Genomic DNA, 22,607 nt, shown 5'->3' on the forward strand with positions numbered 1-22,607 from the left:
GGACACATTGAGCCCACAGACAGAATGGACACATTGTTGTCCTACTCTTCACCCGAGTCCTACACACAATAAATATATGATTTTACTTCTGGCTCTCTAAAATACCATTATGGTTTACAAAGCACCAGGTTTGTAGTATGTTTACTCAGTTTTATTCTGATCTCATTTACTGTGGACTAGGATAAAGTGAGTCCATGGAAACTGTTGAGACCTAGGTTCTAGTATTCAAAAGCAAGTAGTATCTACTGGTCTTCTGGAGCTTGTAAAATTGAACAAGTATATTCTACTGTGGCGTTAGATGTCACACTGAGCACAAAAATAACTGGCCCTCTCATGCACACGGGTGATTCTGGAATTTCTGACAGAGGCTAATTATTAACATCACTGATGTTTCATGTGAATCTGAGGGTTTCGGTTTCAAATTGTGATATTAAACGTAGAGGTTAATTATAAATGAGTTATCACATTCTATTCTAGTGCTTCACTGTTTTGAGGGCTTTCATATTGTCAGGTTCACTTGATGATCACAATTTTGGAGGATGTTATTCAACAGTGTCACAAATGAAGAAAGAATCTCAGAAAGGTTAGTGACTGACATTGCCTCTCAGGTAGCACCAGAATGCAAGTGGTGCCTTTCAGGTAGCTGGGATGTAGTACTGGGATGCAAATGGATGCTTCCTGACTCCTCATTCAGTGCTCTTCAAACTCCTTAGCAGCCCTATCAAATCTGCTCCATTAATACCCCCAATGAGGGCTGGCACTCAAAATAATCACCTTGGGGACTCTAGGCTTATTTGAGAGATGTCAGAATCACCCACCACTTTTGGCATATCTGTTTGGGAACTTTCTTCAGGGCTAGTTTACACAAGAACATCATTTCATTAATTTACACCTATGCCAAATTTTGGGTTAATCACTTTTTACAAGGCTGTAATACAGGGCACCACACTGCAGGACACACCAGATGCCTGAGAATAATTAGGACAAAGCCAGTTTTTGTAAGTGTGAAACTAAAGTAATGATTATCAGATAATCAGTAAAGACTACCACCTTTTGACACTGGGTTTTAAAGATCTCATCCCTGGAATTCCCTAATCAGCTGAATGGCATTGAGTTTAGGTTACTCAGAAAGAAGAAAGGCTGATTCAACTTCAAAGATTTTAATATGTGGTTCCAGAAAGTCTGCATATTTCACTGTGTGTACGTATGTAACTATGTATGTAAACATTTTCACATAATGGGCAACTACTTATGTAATTGTAAGATCATTTGTTTGATATAATTAAGGGGGGGAAAAACACCTTTCCCCAGTTTGCTTTCCAGAAATATGCATAATATTTCACAGTAGGGAAATGGCCTCAAACTATGCTAAATTTTAAATTTATATTACATAATAGGATTTGTTTTTAGAAAATAGGTTTCTTTTCCTACAGTAAAGTATAGATGAGAAAATCATACACATTGGAGTCGGATGAACCTACGTTCTTCTTCTGGCCTTGTTACTTAAAATCTAAGATACTGGGTGAAGTTATTTAAATATTCTGAACTTTAGATCTTTATCTTATAATGGAGCAAAAACACCTGTTTCATCACTTTTGTGAAGTTAGATGATATAAAGCATTTCATTTCACACTGTCCAGCACATAACGGACACATCATAAACATAAGTTTCTTCCTCTACCCTCCCACTCCCCTGTTTCCATTGACTTCTATAACCCAGTTTCTTGTTGAGTGTGCTTTCCTTGCTCTCCTCCTAGCTTTATTTCTTTTACTTGGATGTCATCCAAGTACTGTCTTCAGTACTATCTATAATGGACCAGGGTCAATAGCATTTCATCTGCAGTTCCTCATTCTTCCCAGGAGTCAGTCATTTCTCACAAATTTGCTCTTTGGTTGGAAGATGTAATCAAAATCTAGATAGCTTGGGACTCTCCATTTCAGAGCTTATTTCTCATCCTAGTCTTTGCATCTCAAGTGAGTTACTAACATAGCTTAGTTTTATCTCTAACTAAAAACTCAGCCTGATGGCTGAACCTTGAAAGCATGGTCTCGCTGAAAGAAGCCAGACACGACAGGCCACATATTGAATGATTCCATTTCTATGAAATGACCCAAAGAGGTAAATCCATGGAGACAGAAAGCAGAACAATGGTGACCAGGGACTGGGGTGACAGGAATGAGGAATGACTGCTTATGGGGGGGCGGGATTATCTCTTGTGTTGATGAAAATGTTCTAAAATTGGTTCTGGTGTTGGTTGCACAAGTCTGTGAATATACTAAATAAAAACCATTGAACTGTGTACTTTAAGTGGGAGAATTGTGTGATATATTATCTCAATAAAGTGGTAAAAAAAAAAAACACCTCAGCCTGCCATTGGCAACACCTGGGAGAGAAAGTCTAGGTAGAAATAGGCAGAGGTGCTGTATGGAGGGGCCTAAAAAACTCCAGATGTCCTCAGAATCCTAAGAGAGTGACTTCCTCCAGGAACTGATGAAGATCCAAGACTAAAGAGGGCGGACCAGCAAGAATGCCATCCCAAAGGGCAACTGTGGTGTTTCCCCATATCTCCCAGGCTGTGAGGAGGCACAAGAGGAAGACACAAAGGCAGACTGCATCACTGTAGCAGATATTACTGGAAGAAATATCAACAGTGCAGGGGATGTTTAGCTCCTCCTTACGTGTATTCAACATCCCTTCAAGTATTAATGAAGTGGCTGCTATGTGCCTGATCTTCCTGGAAGTCATGGATGGTCCATGATTTATGAGAAAGTATGAAATATCAAAGTGAGTGGCCAGTAATGGCAGGAGCCATCAGGAGTTCCACATGTCACATATGAAGATCACACGGAGGGAAGTTACTTTCCTTGTCAGTCAGTATTCTCTAAAGAAACAGAACCAATAGGATAGATGTCTGTATATACAGTTGTATCTATATGTATTAAATGATAGATACACAGAGAGAGAGGTTGATTGATTTTAAAGAATTGTCTCACATAATTGTGGAGGCTGGTAAGTCTGATGTCTGTAGGGCAAACCAGTTGGCTGCAAATTCAGGCAAGAGTTGAAGTTGCAGTCTTAAGTCTAAAATCTGTAGGGCAGGCAGGGAAGATGGAAACTCAGGATTTCTATGCTACATTGACATGGGATTCCTTCTTCTCTGAGAAACATCAGTTTTTTGTTCTTATGGCCTTCAGTTGACTGGGTGAGGCCCACCTGCATTGTCAAGGATAATCTACTTAAAGCTAACTAATTGTAAGTATTAATCGTGTCTTCAAAATACCATTGCAGCAACATCTAAACTAGTGTTTGACAAACAGCTGGGCACCATAGTCTAGCTAAGTTGACACATAAAATTAACCATCATAATTTCCAAGTAGTGTTTTATTGGAAGTGAAACTGAGCTTCTTTTGAGGAAAGATGCCTATTCATCAGCAAGAAGCCACAGCTTCATAAGCTATAAAAAACTGACACTATACTCATGTTTAGTGTAAGAGCATCTGTGGTTTAGTCTTCTTAGTCCCCCTGTATTTATGATTAAGTTTCAGACAGACTTGTGGAGTCCAAGCTGTTTTTAACAGAGGAGCTATAGTAGTTCCACTCTCAGCTTTATTAGTTTGGGAGTGGAGGAGACCCTCTACTGTATTTATAGTACCATGAGTAGAGATAAACTAGGTGTTTTGGATACATTGCATCAGGTACATAAATGCTCAATCATTGATGAAGATATTCTCTATTATTTATTAATCTATTATGTATCATTTATTATGACTCTATTCAAAAAGAATGAAGCGATCACAGAGGAAGGAAGCATTTTGTAACTAAACTGACAATGCCTGAATTCCCTCCAAAAATCACTTTTCCCACCCCCTACAGATCTTTCTGTCTTCCATCTATATGAACAGCATGTCAAAGGGTTGACCTTTCCTACTCATGAATGAGACAATCAAATGTTCTGCTTTCCAAGAAGAGAGAAAAGATGGTTCCCAGAAAATAGAGACTAGAAAACTTAACATTCCTCCCCATAAAAATTCCATAATGGATGATTAAATAGACTGTTTTTGACCTTTTGAGAGAGAGGGGGAGAGAGAGAGAGAGGGGGAGAGAGAGAGAGAGGGGGAGAGAGAGAGAATTGCCTTCTGGAGACAATACGAGCTCACCCTGAGTAAGTCAGGTCAAACAAAATACTTTCCCTTCTTGGACGGCATTGTTAATCTCATGAACGGTGGTAATACTGTAGACACAGTATATTATATTTTTGCAAGGATTTCACAGCTCATTCATGATATCTTTTTGGACAATGAGAAATGTAAGCTGGATAATAGTTTCAATTAGATGGACACATTGTTGATAAGACAGGTCTATTCAAAGATTGTTGATGAATGGAACAATGTCAAACTGAAGAGAAAAGCTAGAAATAAGATTTTGTTTTAGCCCTTTTCTACTGAACTTTTAATTTATCAACAATTAAGTTAATCAAAATTAAATGAATCAAAATAAAAAATTAAGTGCATATGTGGGAAACATGCTAAAAAATATTTATAGATGACACGGATCTTGGTGGGCTAACCAATCCAACAAATAGGGAACTGACATTCCAAATCATTCACATGGGCTTCAGTAACAAAGAGAAACAAACAAGAGAGGATATAATAAGGATAACTGTAAAGTTATGCAGCTGATTAAGATATAGCTTAGCAGAGCTTCATGTGAAAAATTATCTGGGACTCTGCATCAGCTGCAAGTTCAAGAAGCCAATAAGATGGCATGGCTGTAACACACGCATGCACACACACCCAAATACAATAGCTTTTAAAAGTTGGAAAGGACCTTAGAAATTATTCAAGTCAAATCTCTCACATTGCAGAGAAAAGCTGAGCATGCAATAATAAAAACACAATAACTGATAGTAAAACTACATTTGGTATTTATGTATGTTTTACTGTAGACATCGTACTCTTTAAGGTTACTTTATTGTGTTCTTGATTTGCATGTCTCTAATGATTAGCGATGTTGAGCACCTTTTCATATATTTCTTGTCCATCTGGATGTCTTCTCTGTAGAAATATCTATTCAATTCCTTTGCCCATTTTTTAGTTGGGTTACTCGTTTTTTTGCTCTTGAGGTAAAGGAGTTCCTCATATATTTTGGATATTAACCTCTTATCAGATATATGATTTGCAAATATGTTCTCCATTTCTGTTGGTTGCCTTTTCATTTTGTTGACTTTTTTCTTTGCTTTGCAGTAGTTTTTTAGTTTGCTGTAGTCCCATTTGTCTATTTTTGCTTTTATTGCCTAAATAAATTGCCTAAATCTATTCATCAGCAGATAAATAGATTAATAAAAGGTGGTATATATACATACAATGGAATATTATTCAGCCTTTAAAAAAGAAGGAAATCATGCCATTTGGGGGACAACATGGATGAGTCTGGAGGACACTAGGCTAAGTGAAATAAGCCAGACACAGAAGGACAAATACTACATAATATCATTTATATAAGGAATCTAAAATAGTCAAACTTGTAGAAGCAGAGAGCAGAATGTGGTTGCCAGGGGCTGGGAGAAGAGAGGAACAGGGAGGTATTAGTCAAATGACACAGTATTTCAGTTGATAAAATGATGAAATGATGAATATGTCCTAGAGAACTACAGCACATCATAGTGCCTAGAGTTCACAACACTGTATTGTATACTTAAAATTTTGCTACAATGGTAGGTCTTATGTTAAGTGTTCTTATCACAAATGATAATAACAATAAGTAAAGAAAAAGAGTTACTTTAATAGGCACGAGTGTATTTTCATAGAGTGTAAGCAAGGTTATGAGGAACCTAAAAACCATATAACAAATATAAGATGTCAAGAGTTTTTTTGTGTTTTTTTTTTAGCCTAGAATATAGTAGAGTAGCATAGAAGGGAGTACTATTAGAGGCAGCATGGCAGCTGTATTCTTTACAAAATGAAAGGGCAAAACTAGAGCCTACAGATAGAAGTTCTTAAAAGGAAAAGTTCAGGTTTAGCTTAAGGAAAGTCTTTTGAACAACTAGTGCCACCCATTGATGGGAAAGGCCACTTCAACAAGAGCTGGTTTCCCATTCCTACTGTAGATCTAAGCTATAGACCCACCAAAGACAGGCAACAGAGAAGGGATTCATGATTTGAGTTAAGAAGCTGTACTAAGTGATCTCTACTTCCTTTCTATTTCTAAGATTCTACAATTTCAGAGCACAACAGGTGCTGTTTCTTTCTAACCTTGTCTCCCATTTTCAGGGACCTATAATTTCTATGCAGTTTTTCTTTACACTTAAAATTTTCTAAGAAATAAATTCTAGGGCTCACTTCGGCAGCACATATACTAAAAATTAGAACAATACAGAGAAGATTAGCATGGCGCCTGAACAAAGATGACATGCAAATTCGTGAAGCATTCCATGTCTAGAGGGGATTAGCAGATACAGATTACTATATATAAAACAGATAAACAACAAGGTCCTGTTGTATAACACAGGGAACTATATTCAATATCCTGTAATAAACCATAATGGAAAAGAATATGAAAAAGAATGTATGTGTGTGTGTGTATCTGAATCACTTTGCTGTCCACCAGAAACTAACACAACATTGTAAATCGACTACACTTCAATTTAAAAAAATGCATTCCCTTTACCCCAGCAATTTCACTTCCAGAAACCCAGCTTGAAGAAATATTGGCCCATGTGCAAAAGATATACATACAATGAGAGTTGTTGTAGCTTGGTTTGTAATAGCAAAACCACAAGGGGTTGGGGAATTCATAAATGTACATCAATAGGAGAATGGCTAAATAAATTATGGAATAACAGAAAAAAAAGAAATAAAGTCTATTAATTTTTTAAAATGAAGCAGTCAAAAGTTCATCAGCCCTCTGATTATTTACCCTTGGTCCATGCCCCAAAAGGGTCTACCACCCTGCATTCATAATTGTTTACAAATATCTCATCCACAGAGATACTAAAAATAGAAAGAAACATTTCATTTATCTCAGGAATAGTCCCAATGAGTGACATTGTCATAATCTGGAATTTTTAACTTAACCTTACCCTTATCCTTAATATAAAGCCAGGTGTCCTTAATATATATCCCAAGGACAGTGGGATAGTTTTTCCACAGTTAAGAATTTTATACATATTTGGATTATCTGATCCCTTTTCCTGAAACAATCTTCATCACCCTTCTGACTCTTCTAGCCATCTAACCAGAAGTTACACTGACCCATCCTATGCTGCCTAAGTATTCAGGGATGCTGTTTTGGGCAGTGGAAGTAGCTGTTGAGTGCCTATCACGCGTAAAGCGCTGTGTTGAGTTCTGGGTCTACAGCTCTGTCTAAGGCAGGCAGAATTCCTATCCTCAGCAGAGAATTCAGACAGAGAACAAACTAATTTTACAATTAGTAAACAACTCTATGTTTATTACATTCATAACGTGCACTCAACAAATATTGGTTGAATGAAAGAATGAACTCAACTGATGAAGAAAATAACTTGGACTTAATTAAAATTTTCCTTTATACCACCTAGGAAGAGTTTACTAAGAAAAAAAGAAATCGAACAACGTATGCATATTCAACCTCCTTAAAACTGAACATCTTTTAAAAACATTGGAATAACCAGTTATTTGATAAGTTTCAAATAAGCTGTATTTTTTATTTAATATTTCTCCTGAGTTATACAGCAATTTTAACCAACCAAATGATTATCCCTGAATGCTTTGTCAGAGCACTTTAGGAAAGCTAAATATATACTAATATGTGTTAGGTATTTAAATATTCTGATCAAACCTTCAGATATTCAATCCGAGAAGCAGTAACTTTTTTTTTCTGTCCTATCAGCAGGATAAGGCAATAACAATGCAGGAACATCAAAAGGCATATGTTTTCTTCCTCCAGCTACTCAGGTGAAGCTAAGAGTTGGATTTACCCAGGGAGAGAGTTGAAGGTGTAGTCAAGGGAGTGATTAAAATGATGGAATGAATCCAACCTGTGCGAGGAGGAAAATGAGGCCACACGTAGGGCCTGCTGAAAATAGCACTTAAAGACATGGGATTACTCTTCAATATTCTTTTCTCCTCAAAGGAGGAGTTCAGGGAGCCAACAGAGCATATAATGGGGTTTCCAGCCAAGAGGGGATAAAGGGAAGATGGTTCCCCACCTCTCGCCTTTGCAGTCTCTCCGTGTCTCTTTAGCCTCCTTTTTTCACATCACATGTCTGAAGCCCGCAGCTCCGAGCCCACCATGAGAGCAGAGCCTTTCCAGCTTCTCCTGCATTCATCAATATTTCCTTCACTTAAATTCTCTTTCGACCTTCAAAAATAACCTTTGTTGGTGACTTGCGCTCTTGCTTGTATGAAAGAGGTTGAATTGCTAGATTTGATCATTATGTTGTTTCTCTTTATTTCTGTCTGGCTGAAAACTAATGTCCTATTTCCAAAGTTAGAACAAAAAAGCAGGTGTTTATTCCTATGATCAAAATAGGTTCTTAATGGGGAAGCTAGATGCAACAGATCTGAGTAAAACAAAAACCAGTGCTGGTTTTATTCCCGGCTTACCCTTGATCCTATGACAGTCAATGGGAGTAGATCTCACCACTCCTGACCTTGGCACGTGCTGGTGGCGGAGAGGAAGGCAGACAACACCTGGCAACTCAGCTGTCCCAGAGGTGCCGTCCAACACTTTCACATCAATCTCTTTGGCCAAAACTTAGTCATGTGGCCTCATCCAGGGCAGTGACATAACAGGGGTGGGCAGGTGGGAGCAATCTACCTGGAGGACTAACAGGCGATGGGACAGCAGGCCACCAGCAGGGCCAGCAACACATCTATCCAGTCAGTGAAACATTTTCATCCACTTAGTCTCAAGGCGTGTTAGAGTCACCAAAAGACCCTTATATTCATATTTTGTTGCTATGCCCAAATAAAAGTTGATCTCATGGGCTGTCACTGTGCCACTTTTCTGTTTACAAATCTGACTCCCCTTCTCCTCCTTACCAGCCCCACTTCACCCTAAACTTTAAGCCTCCACAAAATAGAGGCCACTTTACTTCATTTTTGTACCTGAAATATATGAGCTCGCCCACTAAAAGTTTGTTCAATGAATAAATGAATGAATGAGACAGTGAATGAACAACTAAACCGGATGGGTGAATCTGAGGGAAGAAGTGAATAAATATGTTCCAAATATCTAATTTGCCCGGTTGGCTCGTTCTAATTTTTAGATCACAATGTATTTAGCTTCTAATTATTTCCTGCCTCATATTTTTTTATCCATTGGGGAGAGAAAATTTTAAAATTTCAACATTTAGAATTGGTGAATTTCAAATCAGATGCCTTGGTAAAATGCATGACTCTTTTCTCGAAAGGGCCTGGTAGACATAAATATGAGGGTGGTTTATGTCCTCTTCATCTTCAAAAATGTTTACTGTGCATTCACAGGCAGAGGGTGGGAGAAATGCTTCCAAGAAAGTTAAACAAAAAGTTATCTTCTACCTCAAAATATTTAGCAGGACATTATAAACAGATGCTATACATTTCCCTCTTTCATGGATGTATATTATATCAATAATAATACCTTCGGCTGATTAATAATACATAATTCATAACTCAGAGTTTTCTATTTTTAATCACCTCACATGTAAAATTGTTTAGATACTACAATATATCACCTTTTCAGAGAGAAATCATGGGTAAGTCAACTATCTTTTTAACCCTGTAGCTTCCTTCCATTAAGAAGAATTAACAGCAACTAGAGGTACTGAGAGTCTTTGGTTTTCTGACACCTGGTGTGGGATGATACTACAGAAAGCAGAAATAAACTTCACTGTCTACGGTGCTGAGTGCTCAAGTGGGTATGACGATAAGTAAGTATTCGAGGTAAAGCTGTATCTTGGGTTTAAACAGTAGCCAGGAGATTGAGAAGCATGTTGCTTTTGCATGCACAACATTCTTTTGAGACTAGATTCATATGTGATGGAGGAAGAGTAGCACCTAGTGGTAAAAAGTATCAGCTGCACCCACCGGGGAGCTGACTGCAAGTCTTCCAGGAAGTACTTCAGCCACATTTTTAAAAAACACATTTCAGGCATCTTAAATGCTGGTATCTTTGATTCCCAAGATGGTGTTTGTCACGTATGTCAGTTACAGATTTGAGGCAACTTAATGTGTTTGAATATTTTCAAATAAACTGTATATATGATCAATATATCCAAGAATTTAGAAAAAGACCCTAAACTTTTCACAGATACCCGAAGCATGTATAGTAAAATGTACAGGTTAAAATAGTATATTTCTTAGATGATCTGAAAGTTTATTTAATTATTACTTATGTAAGTCTACTAACATATTTGAGCGAAAGAGTGCTGCTTTCTTAAGCAAGAAGTTGTATTTTACTGAGATTATTTCGAGAACTTGGAGGTACCTGTAAATAGCTACTATGAAATTCTCTTTTCTTCCAGTGATGGATATCGTAAACATAATACAGTATTTCACACACTTTGGACACACAATAAATTAATAATTGATATATTATTCCAACTTATATAGTGGAAACTAGTTTTAATTATATAGCTTATAGTTTGGTTGACGATAGTGGTAAGGAGAAATAATTGGAAAAATTATGAATAAGCATTTGTGCATACTTCAATTCCTAAATTAAATGGAAATTCAACTAAAATTTTATTCCCTTGGTGGGAGTGTAATCATATGAATGTGTCATCTGTCCTTGAGACCCTGACATAAAAACAAAAAATTGTGAAATTCAAATCACACCTATTTTTTTTTGTAAGATGCTCACTCTGTATCTTTTCTTTTTTAAATTAATTAATTAATTTTTATTTTTGGCCGTGTTGGGCCTTCCTTGCTGCCCACGAGCTTTCTCTAGTTGCGGCGGGCGGGGGCTACTCTTTGCTGCGGTGTGCGGGCTTCTCATTGCGGTGGCTTCTCTTGTTGTGGAGCACGCGGGCTTCAGTAGTTGCAGCACACAGGCTCAGTAGTTGTGGCACATGGGCTTCGTTGCTCCACAGCACATAGGATCTTGCCGGACCAGGGCTCGAACCCGTGTCCCCTCCACTGGCAGGCAGATTCTTAACCACTGTGCCACCAGGGAAGTCCCACCTATTTTGTTTTTATTCCCCAAGCTCCTTTTTCTAGTAGCAGACATCACACAGGCGTGCACACACACACAGGGCAGGCCAATCACCATATCCCACCCCTCGGCCCTTGGGAGTTATTCCAAGATTGTCCAATCAAAGTGCAGCTTCCAGAAGTGATGTCTTGAACCACAGCTGGCAGAGAAGTCCACTCCTTCCCTTTTAATGGGCAGCTGTAAGAGGTGATGCTCCAGTCATAAGAAACTTAGCACAGCAGAGAATGAAGTCAAATAGAGAGGAAAGGAGAGGAGAAAGACCCCTTAGGACAGGAGTCTCTTGTTGTGGTTGCTGATGTCCGTGGCTCCTCTGTCCTGTTCCTGCTTCTCTCCCCCAGCTTCTCTTCCCATAAATCTCTTTGAGACAAAATTTACTTTGAGATAAGTTTCTGTAACCTAAAGAGAACTGACTTATACTGCATTTTAAAAATAAGGCAGGGAATTCCCTGGTGGTGCAGCAGTTAAGAATCTGCCTGCCAATGCAGGGGACTCGGGTTCGAGCCCTGGTCTGGGAAGATCCCACATGCCGTGGAGCAACTAAGTCCATGTGCTGCTACTACTGAGCCTGTGCTCTGGAGCCCGTGAGCCACAACTACTGAGCCTGCGCACCCAGAGCCCATGCTCCTCCACAAGAGAAGCCACCACAATGAGGAAGCCCGCGCACCGCAACAAAGACTGAACCCAGCCTAAAATAAATAAACAAATAATTAATTATTAAAAAAAAATAAGGCATAACTATGGAAAAGAGTATGGAGGTTCCTTTAAAAACTAAAAATAGAGCTACCATATGGTCCAGCAATCCCACTCCTGGGCATTTATCCAGAAAAAACTAAAACACTAATTCAAAATGATACATGCACCCCAGTGTTCATTGTAGCACTATTTACAATAGCCAGGACATGGAAGCAAAATAAACAAAATCTCAAATAAACAACCTAACCTTAAACCTAAAGCAATTAGAGAAAGAAGAAAAAAAAAAACCCCAAAGTTAGCAGGAGGAAAGAAAACACAAAGATCAGATCAGAAATAAATGAAAAAGAAATGAAGGAAATGATAGCAAGGATCAATAAAACTAAAAGCTGGTTCTTCGAGAAGATAAACAAAATGGATAAACCATTAGCCAGACTCATCAAGAAAAAGAGGGAGAGGACTCAAATCAATAAAATTAGAGCTCTGCAGCTGTGCCTGACGCCATATTCTCTGCCCCGTCAGCAGTCTCAGGGTTGTGCTGGTGGGAGGGAGTAGGGCCCATGGCTCTATGAGTGGCCCCGTGTGAGTGGGGCTCTGCTGGACTTTCTGCAGGAGTTGTCGGGCTGCCACCTGCTAAAGAAGAGGATGTGTCACCCATACCTGCTGCTGGAATTTCTCCCCGGGCAGAGAAAAAAGAAAAAAAGTGTGAGTACAGAGAGCATTAACCAAGATGGCGAAGTAGAAGGACGTGCTCTCACTCCCTCTTGCGAGAACACCAGAATCACAACTGGCTGCTGGACTATCATTGACAGGAAGACCCTGGACTTCACCAAGGAGGATACCCCACGTCCAAGGACAGAGGAGAAGCCACAGTGAGACGGTAGGAGGGGCGCAATCAGAGTAAAAGCAAATCCCATAACTGCTGGGTGGGTGACTCACAAACTGGAGAACACTTATACCACAGAAGTCCACCAACTGGAATGAAGTTTCTGACCCCACGTCAGGCTTCCCAACCTGGGGGTCCGGCAACGGGAGGAGGAATTCCTAGAGAATCAGACTTTGAAGCCTAGTGGGAATTGATTGCAGGACTTCTACAGGACTGGGGGAAACAGAGACCCCACTCTTGGAGGCCACACACAAAGTAGTGTGCACATCGGGACCCAGGGGAAGGAGCAGTGACCCTGGGGGAGACTGAACCAGACCTACCTGCTGGTGTTGGGGGGGGGTCTCCTGCAGAGGTGGGGGGTGGCTCTGTTTCACCGTGGGGACAAGGACACTGGCAGCGGAGGTTCTGGGAAGTGCTCCTTGGCGTGAGCCCTCTCAGAGTCTGCCATTAACCCCACCAAAGAGCCCAGGTAGGCTCCAGTGTTGGGTTGCCTCAGGCAAAACAACCAACAGGGAGGGAACCCAGCCCCACCCATCAACAGTCAAGTGGATTAAAGTTTTACTGAGCTCTGACCGCCACAGCAACAGTCAGCTCTACCCACCACCAGAGCCTCCCATCAAGCCTCTTAGATAGCCTCAACCACCAGAGGGCAGACAGCAGAAGCAAGAAAAACTACAATCCTGCAGCCTGTGGACCAAAAACCACAGTTACAGAAAGATAGACAAGATGAAAAGGCAGAGGGCTATGTACCAGATGAAGGAACAAGAAAAAACCCCAGAAAAACAACTAAATGAAGTGGAGATAGGCAACCTTCCAGAAAAAGAATTCAGAATAATGATAGTGAAGATGATCCAGGACCTCGGAATAAGAATGGAGGCAAAGATTGAGAAGATGCAAGAAATGATTAACAAAGACCTAGAAGAATTAAAGAACAAACAAACAGAGATGAACAATACAATAACTGAAATGAAAACTACACTAGAAGGAATCAATAGCACAATAACTGAGGCAGAAGAACGGATAAGTGACCTGGAAGACAGAATGGTGGAATTCACTGCTGCGGAACAGAATAAAGAAAAAAGAATGAAAAGAAATGAAGACAGCCTAAGAGACCTCTGGGACAACATTAAACGCAACAACATTCGCATTATAGGGGTCCCAGAAGGAGAAGAGAGAGAGAAAGGACCAGAGAAAATATTTGAAGAGATTATAGTCGAAAACTTCCCTAACATGGGAAACGAAATAGCCACCCAAGTCCAGGAAGCGCAGAGAGTCCCATACAGGATAAACCCAAGGAGAAACACGCCGAGACACATAGTAATCAAAGTGGCAAAAATTAAAGACAAAGAAAAAATACTGAAAGCAGCAAGGGAAAAACGACAAATAACATACAAGGGAACTCCCATAAGGTTAACAGCTGATTTCTCAGCAGAAACTCTACAAGCCAGAAGGGAGTGGCATGATATACTTAAAGTGATGAAAGGGAAGAACCTACAACCAAGATTACTCTATCCGGCAGGGATCTCATTTAGATTTGATGGAGAAATCAAAAGCTTTACAGACAAGCAAAAGCTACGAGAATTCAGCACCACCAAACCAGCTCTACAACAGATGCTAAAGGAACTTCTCTAAGTGGGAAACACAAGAGAAGAAAAGGACCTACAAAAACAAACCCAAAACAATTAAGAAAATGGTCATAGGAACATGCATATCGATAATTACCTTAAACGTGAATGGATTAAATGCCCCAACCAAAAGACATAGACTGGCTGAATGGATACAAAAACAAGACCCATCTATATGCTGTCTACAAGAGACCCACTTTAGACCTAGGGACACATACAGACTGAAAGTGAGGGGATGGAAAAAGATATTCCATGCAAATGGAAATCAAAAGAAAGCTGGAGTAGCTATACTCATATCAGATAAAATAGACTTTAAAATAAAGAATGTTACAAGAGACAAGGAAGGACACTACATAATGATCAAGGGATCAATCCAAGAAGATTGATCTTAAAATTTGTATGGAGTCACAAAATACCCCAAATAGCCAAAGCAGTCTTGAGGGAAACAAATGGAGCTGGAGGAATCAGACTCCCTGACTTCAGACTATACTACAAAGCTACAGTAATCAAGACAATATGGTACTGGCACAAAAACAGAAACATAGATCAATGGAACAAGATAGAAAGCCCAGAGATTAACCCACACACCTATGGTCAACTAATCTATGACAAAGGAGGCAAAGATATACAATGGAGAAAAGACAGTCTCTTCAATAAGTGGTGCTGGGAAAACTGGACAGCTACATGTAAAAGAATGAAATTAGAATACTCCCTAACACCATACACAAAAATAAACTCAAAATGGATTAGAGACCTAAATATAAGACTGGACACTATAAAACTCTTAGAGGAAAACATAGGAAGAACACTCTTTGACATAAATCACAGCAAGATCTTTTTTGATCCACCTCCTAGATTAATGGAAATAAAAACGAAAATAAACAAATGGGACCTAATGAAACTTCAAAGGTTTTGCACAGCAAAGGAAACCATAAACAAGACGAAAAGACAACCCTCAGAATGGGAGAAAATATTTGCAAACGAATCAACGGACAAAGGATTAATCTCCAAAATATATAAACAGCTCATTCAGCTCAATATTAAAGAAACAAACACCCCAATCCAAAAATGGGCAGAAGACCTAAATAGACATTTCTCCAAAGAAGACATACAGACGGCCACGAAGCACATGAAAAGATGCTCAACATCACTAATTATTAGAGAAATGCAAATCAAAACTACAATGAGGTATCACCTCACTCCTGTTAGAATGGGCATCATCAGAAAATCTACAAACAACAAATGCTGGAGAGGGTGTGGAGAAAAGGGAACCCTCTTGCACTGTTGGTGGGAATGTAAATTGATACAGCCACTATGGAGAACAATATGGAGGTTCCTTAAAAAACTAAAAATAGAATTACCATATGACCCAGCAATCCCACTACTGGGCATATACCCAGAGAAAACCGTAATTCAAAAAGACACATGCACCCGAATGTTCATTGCAGCACTATTTACAATAGCCAGGTCATGGAAGCAACCTAAATGCCCATCAACAGACGAATGGATAAAGAAGTTGTGGTACATATATACAATGGAATATTACTCAGCCATAAAAAGGAACGAAATTGAGTCATTTGTTGAGAAGTGGATGGATCTAGAGACTGTCATACAGAGTGAAGTAAGTCAGAAAGAGAAAAACAAATACCATATGCTAACACATATATATGGAATCTAAAAAAAAAAAATAAGGTTCTGAGAACCTAGGGGCAGGACAGGAATAAAGACACAGACATAGAGAATGGACTTGAGGACACGGGGAGAGGGAAGGGTAAGCTGGGACGAAGTGAGAGAGTGGCATGGACATATATACACTACCAAATGTAAAATGGATAGCTAGTGGGAAGCAGCCACATACCACAGGGAGATCAGCTCAGTGCTTTGTGACCACCTAGAGGGGTGGGATAAGGAGGGTGGGAGGGAGACGCAGGAGGGAGGGGATATGGGAATATATGTATATGTATAGCTGATTCACTCTGTTATACAGCAGAAACTAACACAACAATGTAAAGCAATTATACTCCAGTAAAGATGTCAAAAAAGAAAAGAGAGCTGACTCATACTGCATTGTAAAAATAAGGCATAACTATGGAGAACAGTACGGAGGTTCCTTTAAAAACAAAAAATAGAGCTACCATATGATCCAGCAATCTCACTCCTGGGCATATATCCGGAAAGGACTAAAACTCTAATTCAAAAAGATACTTGCACCGCAATGTTCATTGCAGCACTATTTACAATAGCCAGGACATGGAAGCAACATAAATGTTCATCAACAGAGGAATGGATAAAGATGTGGTAAATATATGCAATGGAATACTACTCAGCCATAAAAAAGAACAAAATAATGCCATTTGTAGCAACATGGATGGACCTAGAGATTATCATACTGAGTGAAGTAAGTCAGACAAAGAAAGACAAATATCATATGATATCACTCATATGTGGAATCTAATTTTTAAAAATGATACAAATGATCTTATTTACAAAATAGAAACAGAGTCACAGATTTCAAAAACAAACTTCTGGTTACCAAAGGGGAAACATGGGCGGGAAGGATAAGTTAGGAGCTTAGGATTAACATACATACACTGCTATATATAAAATAGATAACCAACACAAGGACCTACTGTATAGCATAGGGAACTCTATTCAATATTCTGTAATAACCCATATGGGTAAAGAATCTGAAAAAGGATGAATATATGTATATGTATAACTGAATCACTTTCCTATACACCTGAAACTAACACAACATTGTAAATCAACTATACTCCAATAAAAATTTTAAATTAATTAATTAATTGAAAAACAGTTGAATGGGTAAAGAAGATATTATATATGTACATACATATATATATATACACATACACAGAGTGGAATATTACTCAGCTCCCATGTTTATATTACATTGTATGGCATATTGCTCAGCCATAAAAGAGAATGAAATATTGTCATTTGAAGCAACATGGATAGGCCTAGAGATTATCATACTAAGTGAAGTAAGTCAGACAGAGAAAGACAAATATCATATGATATCACTCATATGTAGAATCTAAAAAAAACGATGCAAATGAACTTATTTACAAAACAGAAACAGAGTCACAGACATAGAAAATAAACTTACAGTTACCAAAGGAGAAAGGGCGGGGGGTGGAAAAATTTGGAGTTTGGGATTAACAGATACACACTACTATATATAAAATAAATAAACAACAAGGATTTACTGTATAGTGCAGGGAACTATATTCACTATCTTGTAATAATCTATAACGGAAAAGAATCTGAAAAAGAATACACGTACATATTTGTATAACTGAATCGCTTTGCTGTACACCTGAAACTAACACAATGTTGTAAATAAACATACTTCTATTTTAAAAGTAATAAGTAAATAAATAAACAAATAAAAAATAACTAAATGAAAATAAGTCATAGCTCTGATCATGCTACTACCTTGGTCAGAAAATCTCCATGTTCTCCAGTGCTTGAAAAATAATCCACAAGCCCATTTGGATTTGTGACTTGGCTCTAATCTACCTTTCTATCCTCATCTCACTCAATCTAGTGAAACTGAATTATTCTTTTTTTCTTCAAAATACCTACTACTCTACTTTATTCATTCTGCCCCATGAAAATGATTTTCTTCGTCCAGCCACCCAGTTTCCACCTTCTAAAACTGTATTCATTTTTCAAGGTCAACCACAAATGACTGATCTTCCATAAGTCCTTCTTCATTACTCAATGAATCAGTTAAATTTAGGTTAAGATGCTTAATGAAAATCTAAAATCACAATGGCTTAAAGAAGCAAGGAATTTAATTCTTGCTCATGTAAAAGAAGCCTGGAGGTAGGCATTCCTGGGTTGTTACAGTAACAACATGGACATCAATGTATTAGTGTTCTACGCTGCATAAGAAATTAGCCCACACTTAAAAGCTTTAAACAACACACATTGATTATCTCGCAATTTCCATGGGTCAGGAGTCTGGTTATGTATTAGTTGGGGCTGGTCTCACAAGACCGAAATCAAGGTGTTGGCTTGGCTGAATTCCCTTCTGAAAACAAGGGGGAAATCCCTTAGGATTTTGGCAGAATTTATTGCCTTGTAGCTGTAAAATTCCTGGAGCATTACTTCTTCAAGGCCAGCAGCAAAGGAAAAGACTCTCTGCTGGTTGTGGTCTCTGAATTCAGGGAAGGCATAGGCTTTCTTTTAAAGGGCTCACCTGATTAGGTCAGGCCTACCTGGAATAATCTCCCTTTTGACAAATTAAAAGACAACTGATGAGGGACCTTAATTACATCTGCAAAATTCCTTCACCCTTGCCATACAATGTAATATAAACATGGGAGCGATATCCCATCTCCCTTTCCATATTCAACTGATTAGAAGAAGCAAGTCCTGGGTTTCATCCTAACTCAATGAAAGGGCATTACACTTTCACTGAGGGTGTGACTCACTGGTGGTCACCTTAGTGTGTGTCTACACAATCAAGGACCCAGGTCCTCTATTTTTCCTGGTCTACCCTATCACTAGTTTCCATCCTCAAATTCCCCTCATGGTCCCAAAAGCCTGCTAGAGCTCTAATCACCACATCCACCTAACCCACTTTAGAGAGGAGGAAAGAAATAAAACAAGAAGGAGTATTCCCTCCTGCGGTCAGCTTGACCCCGGCAGAGAACAGGCCAGTTGGGCAAAAGTAGAGGAGGTAGAGCCTGGTGACTCTGCCTCAAAACTCCTGTTCCTTCCAGGATTTCTCAAAATGGTTTTCCTGTGGCTCGTAAGAGATTTGCCCTTCCAGACACCACCTAAAGCCTAAGTCAGTAAATGATTCTGGGACAGATGCTCCCAAGATTACAATTTGAGAAACTCTGACCTTTTAAACAAACTGAGCTTGAGATCGTTTTAATACTACAGAGTAAAACAATGCTTTAATGGTGGGATTTAGGTTATTGAATATATAAGACCAATGTTTTTTAACTTAACACAGAAATTAGTGGGAAAGGCAAGAAGAAAAAGCATCAGAGACAAACCAGTGAGGTTGGGTGGGGATGTTTGTGGGCTCCAGCGAAGTGTAGCCCTGAAACGAAATACACGAGGTACAAACTGATGAGAATCTGAAGCCCCAAAATGCGGATTAAAATGGCTTACTCCACGAGAAAAAGAATGCCCTGAGGAGGAAAAACCAATTTTGGAAAATTGTGAATATGGCCTCATAAAACCAAATGCAAAGGAGACTCAAAGAAAAAATTACAGCAAAAAAAGTTTTTTTAAGCACACAGAATTTTTTAATGTATTATTCAGCACCCCTACACACACATACACACACACACACACACACACACACACACACACGGTTTTCTACTTTGCAATAGTAACCTTCATTGTCAGCAGAGATTTTTCTAAGCAGATGTTCTTTCTCCTTTAGGGGCCAAATTGTAAAATTGACATCCAACAGTTTGCCCTGGGCTGGGATCCTGAGCCTGCACCCCGTCCAGCTACTACCCTCCCAGTTTTTCTCCCTCGTTCCATCTTTCTCTTGCTACCCCAGCTGGTGATCCCCTGCCCTTGTGCCCCATTTGCTATTCTCTGTCTTCTGTAATCTCCGACGTTCCTTCTCTACTAACTTCTTCTCTGGCCATAAATATATTCCCTGTCTCCTTTCATAAAAGATACCCTCAAGTGCCCCTGTATCCCCCTCTATTTCACTTCACAATGTAGCCCCACCAAACAATCGTATGCAAACTGTCATCTCCACTCTTCCACTCCCACTCTCTTCATCACTGTACGCTGCTCCTGCCCCCATTAATGTGCTGAAAATGACAAAGATCCCCAGAGGCCTCCTCATTGCCAAATCTAATCTCTTTTCAGTCCTCAGCTTCCCGCAAACTCTCTGTGACATGTGACTCTGTTGATCACTCCGTGTCTTTGAAACTTTTTCCTCCTTTGGGTTCTGAGAAAACACTCTTAATTCTGCTGCCTCCCTTATATTCCTGCTCAGATTCTTCTGCTGGTTAAATGCTGGTATTCCCCAGGGCTCTGCACTCACGCTCGTCTATGCATGTGGTCCAAACTGCGGTGTCCAGACCAGCAACCACGGTCCTTGCTAGAAATGCAAATCTAGTTGCCAATTAGAATACAGGACACCCAGTCAAACTGGAATTTCAGATAAGCAATGAATAAATTTTATGATAAAAAATTTCAGGATAAGTATGTTCCATGCAATAGTTGGGATATACTTATCCTTTAAAAATTTGTTATTTACCTGAAATTCAAATTTAGTTGGGATATTGTATTTTTATTTGCTAAATCCTGCTCATCCTGAATGCAAAATACTGGCCCCTCTTGCAGTCCTATTGAAATTCTGGGACGGGGTCCATAATCCATGTTTTAACAAGCCCTCCAGGTGGTTCTTTTTTTTTTTTTAACACCTTTATTGTAGTATAATTGCTTTACAATGTTGCGTTAGTTTCTGCCGTATAACAAAGTGAATCAGCTATACATATACATATATCCCCATATCTCCTCCCTCTTGAGCCTCCCTCCCACCCTCCCTATCCCACCCCTCCAGGTGGTCACAAAGCACCGAGCTGATCTCCCTGTGCTATGCAGCTGCTCTCTAAAGTTAGAGGGGCCAGGCTCTACATCACACCCTCAAGGGACCTCATCTGCTCCCATGACAGCACTTATCAAAAGTGTGGGATGTTCTCAAACTGCTAGCTGATGTGGGTTCTCCTGAATTGGATTTAACCACGTGACCCACCCTTATATGGAGAACCAGGAGGAATGCAAGAATAAATTTATCACATTCTTGACTTTAGAGCAATTTTGACCTGCATGGAGCGAGACAGAAAGATTTGGGGGTAGACATAATGAGGGAGCATTTTTTTTTCTGCTACTACCTGCACAGAGTTACGAAAAAATATTAAAAAAAAAAAAAAAAAAGGAAAGAATATTTAGTCATTGGAAGTAGGTTTCCTGCACCCACTCCCACCTCCTCAGTCTCTGTAAGGGAAGATGACAGAGGGCTCCATGTGAGTTTGGGGATCTGAGAGTAGAGGGGCCATTGCCCTGCCATCTACCTGTGGTTCCTCTAAGCCACCACGGAGAGGGAGAGGAGAGATGGAAGTGTGGGAAACAATGGGAGATGGGCTTGGGCAGCTCCACAGTCCTCGTGAGCCCAGAAGGAAAGGGAGGTAGATGGGACCTTGAGAGCTGGTGGTCTCCAAAGGGTCCCATAGGCGTGACAAGGGGATTTAGCCCCAGACGGCAGTGTGGCCTATGCCACAGAGGCCAGGCGGATTAGGGACGCCCCAGCAGGTGCAGTCTGAAGGGGTGGCCATTCCCAAGAGCAGCTGAGTCTGCACATCAACACATGTCAGCACAAGACGGCCACAGACAAGATCCCGCTCTCACCACACTGCGGCTCTCGGCAGCTTCAGCTGCTAAAGGCAGTTTGTATGAGAAATCACTGACACGACTGAGTTGACCTGGAAGAGACTGGATTAAGTGCCCGTTAGGCATTTAATATACATTAATATACATTGTGAAATGATTACCACAATCACGTTAATAACACATCTGTCACCTCGCATAGTTATTTGTGTGTGTGTGCGTGTGCGTGTGTGGTAAGAACACTTGAGATCTACTCTCTTAGCAAATTTCAAGTATACAATATGATGTTGTTAACGACAGTCACCTTGACGTACATTAGATCTCCAGAAATTATTCATCTTGGAACTGCAAGTTTGTATCATTTGACCAACATCTCCCTATTTCTCCCACACAATCCCCCACGCCTGGCAACCACCATTCTACTCTCCGCTTCTATAAGTAGTTTATAATGTACAATGGGGTATGATTCAGTCATTAAAATAAGATGGAAATCCTGGTATCTGTGACAACATGGATGAATTTGGAGGACATTGTGCTACGTGAATAAGCCAGACAGAGAAATACCATATGATCTCAATTATATGTGGAATCTAAAGAAGTCTAACTCAGAACCAACTCATTTTAACAAATGAATGGAAGTAGAAAAAGAAGGGATGCCCTCAGGAACCTCTGATTCTGCGGAAAAACTCAGACAGTGAATTGGGCTTCACGGTTGCCTGTTTTTCCCTCCAGAATAGGCTTTAAGGACTTACCTCTGAAATTTTGGAGGAAAAAGTAGCCTTACATAGAAATATCACCATGCAAACACTGGTAGATCGCAAGATCAAATTGACTGAAA

The 22,607-nt window shown here is 39.6% G+C and overlaps 1 non-coding gene across 1 annotated transcript; it reads left to right on the forward strand.

The window, feature by feature from the left end:
* Positions 1–6,331: 6,331 nt before the first annotated feature.
* Positions 6,332–6,439, forward strand: LOC118884474. The gene has a single exon (XR_005017307.1). It is a non-coding gene; the product is annotated as a U6 spliceosomal RNA (small nuclear RNA).
* Positions 6,440–22,607: the final 16,168 nt, after the last annotated feature.

This window comes from Balaenoptera musculus, chromosome 18, assembly GCF_009873245.2.
Source record: "Balaenoptera musculus isolate JJ_BM4_2016_0621 chromosome 18, mBalMus1.pri.v3, whole genome shotgun sequence".
Taxonomy (NCBI): Eukaryota; Metazoa; Chordata; class Mammalia; order Artiodactyla; family Balaenopteridae; genus Balaenoptera; species Balaenoptera musculus.